Below are 12,066 nucleotides of genomic sequence, written 5' to 3' on the forward strand. Positions count from 1 at the left end.
AGTTGAAATGACGCTAACCCTAGTTGTCCTGACGCTAACCCTAGTTGTCCTGACGCTAACCCTAGTTGTCCTGAAGCTAACAGTAGTTGTCTTGATGCTAACCCTAGTTGTCCTGACGCTAACCCTAGTTGTCCTGACGCTAACCCTAGTCGTCCTGACGCTAACCCTAGTCGTCCTGACGCTAACCCTAGTTGTCCTGACGCTAACCATAGTCGTCCTGACGCCAACCCTAGTTGTCCTGACGCTAACCCTACTTGTCCTGACGCTAACCCTACTTGTCCTGATGCTAACCCTACTTGTCCTGACGCTAACCCTACTTGTCCTGACGCTAACCCTACTTGTCCTGACGCTAACCGTAGTTGTCCTGACGCTAACCCTAGTTGTCCTGACGCTAACCCTAGTTGTCCTGACGCTAACTCTAGTTGTCCTGACGCTAACCCTAGTTGTCCTGATGCTAACCCTAGTTGTCCTGACGCTAACCCTAGTTGTCCTGAAGCTAACCCTAGTTGTCCTAACGCTAACCCTAGTTGTCCTGACGCTAACCCTAGTTGTCCTGACGCTAACCCTAGTTGTCCTGACGCTAACCCTACTTGTCCTGATGCTAACCCTAGTTGTCCTAACGCTAACCCTAGTTGTCCTGATGCTAACCCTAGTTGTCGTGACGCTAACCCTAGTTGTCGTGACGCTAACCCTAGTTGTCCTGACGCTAACCCTAGTTGTCGTGACGCTAACCCTAGTTGTCGTGACGCTAACCCTAGTTGTCGTGACGCTAACCCTAGTTGTCCTGACGCTAACCCTTGTTGTCCTGACGCTAACCCTAGTTGTCCTGACGCTAACCCTAGTTGTCCTGACGCTAACCCTAGTTGTCCTGACGCTAACCCTAGTTGTCGTGACGCTAACCCTAGTTGTCCTGATGCTAACCCTAGTTGTCCTGACCCTAACCCTAGTTGTCCTAACGCTAACCCTACTTGTCCTGATGCTAACCCTACTTGTCCTGACGCTAACCCTAGTTGTCCTGACGCTAACCCTAGTTGTCCTGACGCTAACCCTAGTTGTCCTGATGCTAACCCTAGTTGTCCTGACCCTAACCCTAGTTGTCCTAACGCTAACCCTACTTGTCCTGATGCTAACCCTACTTGTCCTGACGCTAACCCAACTTGTCCTGACGCTAACCGTAGTTGTCCTGACGCTAACCCTAGTTGTCCTGACGCTAACCCTAGTTGTCCTGACGCTAACCCTAGTTGTCCTGATGCTAACCCTAGTTGAAATGACGCTAACCCTAGTTGTACTGACGCTAACCCTAGTTGTCCTGACGCTAACTCTAGTTGTCCTGACGCTAACCCTAGTTGTCCTGACGCTAACCCTAGTTGTCCTGAAGCTAACCCTAGTTGTCCTGACGCTAACCCTAGTTGTCCTGACGCTAACCCTAGTTGTCCTGACGCTAACCCTACTTGTCCTGATGCTAACCCTAGTTGACCTAACGCTAACCCTAGTTGTCCTGATGCTAACCCTAGTTGTCGTGACGCTAACCCTAGTTGTCATGACGCTAACCCTAGTCGTCCTGACGCTAACCCTAGTCGTCCTGACGCTAACCCTAGTTGTCCTGACGCTAACCATAGTCGTCCTGACGCTAACCCTAGTTGTCCTGACGCTAACCCTACTTGTCCTGACGCTAACCCTACTTGTCCTGATGCTAACCCTACTTGTCCTGACGCTAACCCTACTTGTCCTGACGCTAACCCTACTTGTCCTGACGCTAACCGTAGTTGTCCTGACGCTAACCCTAGTTGTCCTGACGCTAACCCTAGTTGTCCTGACGCTAACTCTAGTTGTCCTGACGCTAACCCTAGTTGTCCTGACGCTAACCCTAGTTGTCCTGACGCTAACCCTAGTTGTCCTGAAGCTAACCCTAGTTGTCCTAACGCTAACCCTAGTTGTCCTGACGCTAACCCTAGTTGTCCTGACGCTAACCCTAGTTGTCCTGACGCTAACCCTACTTGTCCTGATGCTAACCCTAGTTGTCCTAACGCTAACCCTAGTTGTCCTGACGCTAACCCTAGTTGTCATGACGCTAACCCTAGTTGTCGTGACGCTAACCCTAGTTGTCCTGACGCTAACCCTAGTTGTCGTGACGCTAACCCTAGTTGTCGTGACGCTAACCCTAGTTGTCCTGACGCTAACCCTAGTTGTCCTGACGCTAACCCTAGTTGTCCTGACGCTAACCCTAGTTGTCCTGACGCTAACCCTAGTTGTCGTGACGCTAACCCTAGTTGTCCTGACGCTAACCCTAGTTGTCGTGACGCTAACCCTAGTTGTCCTGACGCTAACCCTAGTTGTCGTGTCGCTAACCCTAGTTGTCCTGACCCTAACCCTAGTTGTCCTGACGCTAACCCTAGTTGTCCTGACGCTAACCCTAGTTGTCGTGACGCTAACCCTAGTTGTCCTGACGCTAACCCTAGTTGTGACGCTAACCCTAGTTGTCGTGACGCTAACCCTAGTTGTCCTGACGCTAACCCTACTTGTCCTGACGCTAACCCTACTTGTCCTGACGCTAACCCTACCTGTCTTGACGCTAACCCTAGTTGTCCTGACGCTAACCCTAGTTGTCCTGACGCTAACCCTAGTTGTCCTGACGCTAACCCTAGTTGTCCTGACCCTAACCCTAGTTGTCCTAACGCTAACCCTACTTGTCCTGATGCTAACCCTACTTGTCCTGACGCTAAAACTACTTGTCCTGACGCTAACCCAACTTGTCCTGACGCTAACCGTAGTTGTCCTGACGCTAACCCTAGTTGTCCTGACGCTAACCCTAGTTGTCCTGATGCTAACCCTAGTTGAAATGACGCTAACCCTAGTTGTACTGACGCTAACCCTAGTTGTCCTGACGCTAACTCTAGTTGTCCTGACGCTAACCCTAGTTGTCCTGACGCTAACCCTAGTTGTCCTGAAGCTAACACTAGTTGTCCTGACGCTAACCCTAGTTGTCCTGACGCTAACCCTAGTTGTCCTGACGCTAACCCTACTTGTCCTGATGCTAACCCTAGTTGACCTAACGCTAACCCTAGTTGTCCTGATGCTAACCCTAGTTGTCGTGACGCTAACCCTAGTTGTCATGACACTAACCCTAGTTGTCCTGACGCTAACCCTAGTTGTCCTGACGCTAACCCTAGTTGTCGTGACGCTAACCCTAGTTGTCGTGACGCTAACCCTAGGTGTCCTGACGCTAACCCTAGTTGTCCTGACGCTAACCCTAGTTGTCCTGAATCTAACCCTAGTTGTCCTGACGCTAACCCTAGTTGTCGTGACGCTAACCCTAGTTGTCCTGACGCTAACCCTAGTTGTCGTGACGCTAACCCTAGTTGTCCTGACGCTAACCCTAGTTGTTGTGTCGCTAACCCTAGTTGTCCTGACCCTAACCCTAGTTGTCCTGACACTAACCCTAGTTGTCCTGACGCTAACCCTAGTTGTCGTGACGCTAACCCTAGTTGTCCTGACGCTAACCCTAGTTGTGACGCTAACCCTAGTTGTCGTGACGCTAACCCTAGTTGTCCTGACGCTAACCCTAGTTGTCCTGACGCTAACCCTACTTGTCCTGACGCTAACCCTACTTGTCCTGACACTAACCCTACCTGTCCTGACGCTAACCCTAGTTGTCCTGACGCTAACCCTAGTTGTCCTGACGCTAACCCTAGTTGTCCTAACGCTAACCCTAGTTGTCCTGACGCTAACCCTAGTTGTCGTGACGCTAACCCTAGTTGTCGTGACGCTAACCCTAGTTGTCCTGACGCTAACCCTAGTTGTCGTGACGCTAACCCTAGTTGTCCTGACGCTAACCCTAGTTGTCCTGACGCTAACCCTAGTTGTCCTGACGCTAACCCTAGTTGTCCTGAAGCTAACCCTAGTTGTCCTGACGCTAACCCTAGTTGTCCTGACGCTAACCCTAGTTGTCCTGACGCTAACCCTAGTTGTCCTGACGCTAACCCTAGTTGTCCTGACGGTAACCCTAGTTGTCCTGACGCTAACCCTAGTTGTCCTGACGCTAACCCTAGTTGTCCTGACGCTAACCCTAGTTGTCGTGACGCTAACCCTAGTTGTCCTGACGCTAACCCTAGTTGTCCCGACGCTAACCCTAGTTGTCCCGACGCTAACCCTAGTTGTCCCGACGCTAACCCTAGTTGTCCTGACGCTAACCCTAGTTGTCCTGACGCTAACCCTAGTTGTCCTGACGCTAACCATAGTTGTCCTGACGTTAACCCTAGTTGTCCTGACGCTAACCCTAGTTGTCCTGACACTAACCCTAGTTGTCCTGACGCTAACCCTAGTTGTCGTGACGCTAACCCTAGTTGTCGTGACGCTAACCCTAGTTGTCCTGACGCTAACCCTAGTTGTCCTGACGCTAACCCTAGTTGTCCTGACGCTATCCCTAGTTGTCCTGACGCTAACCCTAGTTGTCCTGACGCTAACCCTAGTTGTCGTGACGCTAACCCTAGTTGTCGTGACGCTAACCCTAGTTGTCCTGACGCTAACCCTAGTTGTCCTGACGCTAACCCTAGTTGTCGTGACGCTAACCCTAGGTGTCCTGACGCTAACCCTAGTTGTCGTGACGCTAACCCTAGTTGTCCTGACGCTAACCCTAGTTGTCCTGACGCTAACCCTAGTTGTCCTGACGCTAACCCTAGTTGTCCTGACGCTAATCCTAGTTGTCGTGACGCTAACCCTAGTTGTCCTGACGCTAACCCTAGTTGTCGTGACCCTAACCCTAGTTGTCCTGACGCTAACCCTAGTTTTCCTGACGCTAACCCTAGTTTTCCTGACGCTAACCCTAGTTGTCGTGACGCTAACCCTAGTTGTCCTGACGCTAACCCTAGTTGTCGTGACGCTAACCCTAGTTGTCCTGACGCTAACCCTAGTTGTCCTGACGCTAACCCTAGTTGTCCTGACGCTAAACCTAGTTGTCCTGACGCTAACCCTAGTTGTCCTGACGCTAACACTAGTTGTCCTGACGCTAACCCTAGTTGTCCTGAAGCTAACCCTATTTGTCCTGACGCTAACCCTAGTTGTCCTGACGCTAACGCTAGTTGTCCTGACGCTAACCCTAGTTGTCCTGACGCTAACCCTAGTTGTCCTGACGCTAACCCTAGTTGTTGTGACGCTAACCCTAGTTGTCCGGACGCTAACCCTAGTTGTCCTGACGCTAACCCTAGTTGTCGTGACGCTAACCCTAGTTGTCGTGACGCTAACCCTAGTTGTCCTGACGCTAACCCTAGTTGTCCTGACGCTAACCCTAGTTGTCCTGACGCTAACCCTAGTTGTCCTGACGCTATCCCTAGTTGTCCTGACGCTAACAATAGTTGTCCTGACGCTAACCCTAGTTGTCCTGACGCTAACCCTAGTTGTCTTGACGCTAACCCTAGTTGTCGTGACGCTAACCCTAGTTGTCCTGACGCTAACCCTAGTTGTCCTGACGCTAACCCTAGTTGTCGTGACGCTAACCCTAGTTGTCCTGACGCTAAGCCTAGTTGTCCTGACGCTAACCCTAGTTGTCCTGACGCTAACCCTAGTTGTCGTGACGCTAACCCTAGTTGTCGTGACGCTAACCCTAGTTGTCCTGAGGCTAACCCTAGTTGTCCTGACGCTAACCCTAGTTGTCCTGACGCTAAACCTAGTTGTCCTGACGCTAACCCAAGTTGTCGTGACGCTAACCCTAGTTGTCCTGACGCTAACCCTAGTTGTCGTGACGCTAACCCTAGTTGTCCTGATGCTAACCCTAGTTGTTGTGTCGCTAACCCTAGTTGTCCTGACCCTAACCCTAGTTGTCCTGACGCTAACCCTAGTTGTCCTGACGCTAACCCTAGTTGTCGTGACGCTAACCCTAGTTGTCCTGACGCTAACCCTAGTTGTGACGCTAACCCTAGTTGTCGTGACGCTAACCCTAGTTGTCCTGACGCTAACCCTAGTTGTCCTGACGCTAACCCTACTTGTCCTGACGCTAACCCTACTTGTCCTGACGCTAACCCTACCTGTCCTGACGCTAACCCTAGTTGTCCTGACGCTAACCCTAGTTGTCCTGAGGCTAACCCTAGTTGTCCTAACGCTAACCCTAGTTATCCTGACGCTATCCCTAGTTGTCCTGACGCTAACCCTAGTTGTCCTGACGCTATCCCTAGTTGTCCTGACGCTATCCCTAGTTGTCCTGACGCTAACCCTAGTTGTCCTGACGCTAACCCTAGTTGTCGTGACGCTAACCCTAGTTGTCGTGACGCTAACCCTAGTTGTCCTGACGCTAACCCTAGTTGTCCTGACGCTAACCCTAGTTGTCGTGATGCTAACCCTAGGTGTCCTGACGCTAACCCTAGTTGTCCTGACGCTAACCCTAGTTGTCCTGACGCTAACCCTAGTTGTCCTGACGCTAACCCTAGTTGTCCTGACGCTAACCCTAGTTGTCGTGACGCTAACCCTAGTTGTCGTGACGCTAACCCTAGTTGTCGTGACGCTAACCCTAGTTGTCCTGACGCTATCCCTAGTTGTCCTGACGCTAACCCTAGTTGTCCTGACGCTAACCCTAGTTGTCCTGACGCTAACCCTAGTTGTCGTGACGCTAACCCTAGTTGTCCTGACGCTAACCCTAGTTGTCGTGACGCTAACCCTAGTTGTCCTGACGCTAACCCTAGTTGTTGTGTCGCTAACCCTAGTTGTCCTGACCCTAACCCTAGTTGTCCTGACGCTAACCCTAGTTGTCCTGACGCTAACCCTAGTTGTCGTGACGCTAACCCTAGTTGTCGTGACGCTAACCCTAGTTGTCCTGACGCTAACCCTAGTTGTCGTGACGCTAACCCTAGTTGTCGTGACGCTAACCCTAGTTGTCCTGACGCTAACCCTAGTTGTCCTGACGCTAACCCTACTTGTCCTGACGCTAACCCTACCTGTCCTGACGCTAACCCTAGTTGTCCTGACGCTAACCCTAGTTGTCCTGACGCTAACCCTAGTTGTCCTAACGCTAACCCTAGTGGTCCTGACGCTAACCCTAGTTGTCCTGACGCTAACCCTAGTTGTCGTGACGCTAACCCTAGTTGTCGTGACGCTAACCCTAGTTGTCCTGACGCTAACCCTAGTTGTCGTGACGCTAACCCTAGTTGTCCTGACGCTAACCCTAGTTGTCCTGACGCTAACCCTAGTTGTCCTGACGCTAACCCTAGTTGTCCTGAAGCTAACCCTAGTTGTCCTGACGCTAACCCTAGTTGTCCTGACGCTAACCCTAGTTGTCCTGACGCTAACCCTAGTTGTCCTGATGCTAACCCTAGTTGTCCTGACGCTAACCCTAGTTGTCCTGAAGTTAACCCTAGTTGTCCTGACGCTAACCCTAGTTGTCCTGACGCTAACCCTAGTTGTCGTGACGCTAACCCTAGTTGTCCTGACGATAACCCTAGTTGTCCCGACGCTAACCCTAGTTGTCCCGACGCTAACCCTAGTTGTCCTGACGCTAACCCTAGTTGTCCTGACTCTAACCATAGTTGTCCTGACGCTAACCCTAGTTGTCCTGACGCTAACCCTAGTTGTCCTGACGCTAACCCTAGTTGTCCTGACGCTATCCCTAGTTGTCCTGACGCTAACCCTAGTTGTCCTGACGCTAACCCTAGTTGTCCTGACGCTAACCCTATTTGTCGTGACGCTAACCCTAGTTGTCGTGACGCTAACCCTAGTTGTCCTGACGCTAACCCTAGTTGTCCTGACGCTAACCCTAGTTGTCGTGACGCTAACCCTAGGTGTCCTGACGCTAACCCTAGTTGTCGTGACGCTAACCCTAGTTGTCCTGACGCTAACCCTAGTTGTCCTGACGCTAACCCTAGTTGTCGTGATGCTAACCCTAGTTGTCGTGACGCTAACCCTAGTTGTCCTGACGCTAACCCTAGTTGTCGTGACGCTAACCCTAGTTGTCCTGACGCTAACCCTAGTTGTCGTGACGCTAACCCTAGTTGTCCTGACGCTAACCCTAGTTGTCCTGACGCTAACCCTAGTTGTCGTGAGGCTAACCCTAGTTGTCCTGACGCTAACCCTAGTTGTCGTGACGCTAACCCTAGTTGTCCTGACGCTAACCCTAGTTGTCCTGACGCTAACCCTAGTTGTCCTGACGCTAAACCTAGTTGTCCTGATGCTAACCCTAGTTGTCCTGACGCTAACACTAGTTGTCCTGACGCTAACCCTAGTTGTCCTGAAGCTAACCCTAGTTGTCCTGATGCTAACCCTAGTTGTCCTGACGCTAACGCTAGTTGTCCTGACGCTAACCCTAGTTGTCCTGACGCTAACCCTAGTTGTCCTGACGCTAACCCTAGTTGTCGTGACGCTAACCCTAGTTGTCCGGACGCTAACCCTAGTTGTCCTGACGCTAACCCTAGTTGTCGTGACGCTAACCCTAGTTGTCGTGACGCTAACCCTAGTTGTCCTGACGCTATCCCTAGTTGTCCTGACGCTAACCCTAGTTGTCCTGACGCTAACCCTAGTTGTCGTGACGCTAACCCTAGTTGTCCTGACGCTAACCCTAGTTGTCCCGACGCTAACCCTAGTTGTCCCGACGCTAACCCTAGTTGTCCCGACGCTAACCCTAGTTGTCCTGACTCTAACCCTAGTTGTCCTGACGCTAACCCTAGTTGTCCTGACGCTAACCCTAGTTGTCCTGACGCTAACCCTAGTTGTCCTGACGCTATCCCTAGTTGTCCTGACGCTAACCCTAGTTGTCCTGACGCTAACCCTAGTTGTCCTGACGCTAACCCTATTTGTCGTGACGCTAACCCTAGTTGTCGTGACGCTAACCCTAGTTGTCCTGACGCTAACCCTAGTTGTCCTGACGCTAACCCTAGTTGTCGTGATGCTAACCCTAGGTGTCCTGACGCTAACCCTAGTTGTCGTGACGCTAACCCTAGTTGTCCTGACGCTAACCCTAGTTGTCCTGACGCTAACCCTAGTTGTCGTGACGCTAACCCTAGTTGTCGTGACGCTAACCCTAGTTGTCCTGACGCTAACCCTAGTTGTCGTGACGCTAACCCTAGTTGTCCTGACGCTAACCCTAGTTGTCGTGACGCTAACCCTAGTTGTCCTGACGCTAACCCTAGTTGTCCTGACGCTAACCCTCGTTGTCGTGACGCTAACCCTAGTTGTCCTGACGCTAACCCTAGTTGTCGTGACGCTAACCCTAGTTGTCCTGACGCTAACCCTAGTTGTCCTGACGCTAACCCTAGTTGTCCTGACGCTAAACCTAGTTGTCCTGACGCTAACCCTAGTTGTCCTGACGCTAACACTAGTTGTCCTGACGCTAACCCTAGTTGTCCTGAAGCTAACCCTAGTTGTCCTGACGCTAACCCTAGTTGTCCTGACGCTAACCCTAGTTGTCGTGACGCTAACCCTAGTTGTCCTGACGCTAACCCTAGTTGTCCTGACGCTAACCCTAGTTGTCGTGAGGCTAACCCTAGTTGTCCTGACGCTAACCCTAGTTGTCGTGACGCTAACCCTAGTTGTCCTGACGCTAACCCTAGTTGTCCTGACGCTAACCCTAGTTGTCCTGACGCTAAACCTAGTTGTCCTGATGCTAACCCTAGTTGTCCTGACGCTAACACTAGTTGTCCTGACGCTAACCCTAGTTGTCCTGAAGCTAACCCTAGTTGTCCTGACGCTAACCCTAGTTGTCCTGACGCTAACGCTAGTTGTCCTGACGCTAACCCTAGTTGTCCTGACGCTAACCCTAGTTGTCGTGACGCTAACCCTAGTTGTCCTGACGCTAACCCTAGTTGTCCCGACGCTAACCCTAGTTGTCCCGACGCTAACCCTAGTTGTCCCGACGCTAACCCTAGTTGTCCTGACTCTAACCCTAGTTGTCCTGACGCTAACCCTAGTTGTCCTGACGCTAACCCTAGTTGTCCTGACGCTAACCCTAGTTGTCCTGACGCTATCCCTAGTTGTCCTGACGCTAACCCTAGTTGTCCTGACGCTAACCCTAGTTGTCCTGATGCTAACCCTATTTGTCGTGACGCTAACCCTAGTTGTCGTGACGCTAACCCTAGTTGTCCTGACGCTAACCCTAGTTGTCCTGACGCTAACCCTAGTTGTCGTGACGCTAACCCTAGGTGTCCTGACGCTAACCCTAGTTGTCGTGACGCTAACCCTAGTTGTCCTGACGCTAACCCTAGTTGTCCTGACGCTAACCCTAGTTGTCGTGACGCTAACCCTAGTTGTCGTGACGCTAACCCTAGTTGTCCTGACGCTAACCCTAGTTGTCGTGACGCTAACCCTAGGTGTCCTGACGCTAACCCTAGTTGTCGTGATGCTAACCCTAGTTGTCCTGACGCTAACCCTAGTTGTCCTGACGCTAACCCTAGTTGTCGTGACGCTAACCCTAGTTGTCGTGACGCTAACCCTAGTTGTCCTGACGCTAACCCTAGTTGTCGTGACGCTAAACCTAGTTGTCCTGACGCTAACCCTAGTTGTCGTGACGCTAACCCTAGTTGTCCTGACGCTAACCCTAGTTGTCCTGACGCTAACCCTAGTTGTCGTGACGCTAACCCTAGTTGTCCTGACGCTAACCCTAGTTGTCCTGACGCTAACCCTAGTTGTCCTGACGCTAAACCTAGTTGTCCTGACGCTAACCCTAGTTGTCCTGACGCTAACACTAGTTGTCCTGACGCTAACCCTAGTTGTTGTGACGCTAACCCTAGTTGTCCGGACGCTAACCCTAGTTGTCCTGACGCTAACCCTAGTTGTCGTGACGCTAACCCTAGTTGTCGTGACGCTAACCCTAGTTGTCCTGACGCTATCCCTAGTTGTCCTGACGCTAACCCTAGTTGTCCTGACGCTAACCCTAGTTGTCGTGACGCTAACCCTAGTTGTCCTGACGCTAACCCTAGTTGTCGTGACGCTAACCCTAGTTGTCCTGACGCTAACCCTCGTTGTTGTGTTGCTAACCCTAGTTGTCCTGACCCTAACCCTAGTTGTCCTGACGCTAACCCTAGTTGTCCTGACGCTAACCCTAGTTGTCGTGACGCTAACCCTAGTTGTCCTGACGCTAACCCTAGTTGTGACGCTAACCCTAGTTGTCGTGACGCTAACCCTAGTTGTCCTGACGCTAACCCTAGTTGTCCTGACGCTAACCCTACTTGTCCTGACGCTAACCCTACCTGTCCTGACGCTAACCCTAGTTGTCCTGACGCTAACCCTAGTTGTCCTGACGCTAACCCTAGTTGTCCTGACGCTAACCCTAGTTGTCCTAACGCTAACCCTAGTTGTCCTGACGCTAACCCTAGTTGTCGTGACGCTAACCCTAGTTGTCGTGACGCCAACCCTAGTTGTCCTGACGCTAACCCTAGTTGTCCTGACGCTAACCCTAGTTGTCCTGACGCTAACCCTAGTTGTCCTGACGCTAACCCTAGTTGTCCTGACGCTAACCCTAGTTGTCCTGACGCTAACCCTAGTTGTCCTGATGCTAACCTTAGTTGTCCTGACGCTAACCCTAGTTGTCCTGACGGTAACCCTAGTTGTCCTGACGCTAACCCTAGTTGTCCTGACGCTAACCCTAGTTGTCCTGACGCTAACCCTAGTTGTCGTGACGCTAACCCTAGTTGTCCCGACGCTAACCCTAGTTGTCCCGACGCTAACCCTAGTTGTCCCGACGCTAACCCTAGTTGTCCTGACTCTAACCCTAGTTGTCCTGACGCTAACCCTAGTTGTCCTGACGCTAACCCTAGTTGTCCTGACGCTAACCCTAGTTGTCCTGACGCTAACCCTAGTTGTCCTGATGCTAACCTTAGTTGTCCTGACGCTAACCCTAGTTGTCCTCACGGTAACCCTAGTTGTCCTGACGCTAACCCTAGTTGTCCTGACGCTAACCCTAGTTGTCCTGACGCTAACCCTAGTTGTCGTGACGCTAACCCTAGTTGTCCCGACGCTAACCCTAGTTGTCCCGACGCTAACCCTAGTTGTCCCGACGCTAACCCTAGTTGTCCTGACTCTAACCCTAGTTGTCCTGACGCTAACCCTAGTTGTCCTGACGCTAACCCTAGTTGTCCTGACGCTAACCCTAGT

This window comes from Phyllobates terribilis, unplaced genomic scaffold (genome assembly GCF_046119375.1).
Source record: "Phyllobates terribilis strain yellow unplaced genomic scaffold, ASM4611937v1 Scaffold_67__1_contigs__length_7525285, whole genome shotgun sequence".
NCBI classification, from domain to species: domain Eukaryota; kingdom Metazoa; phylum Chordata; class Amphibia; order Anura; family Dendrobatidae; genus Phyllobates; species Phyllobates terribilis.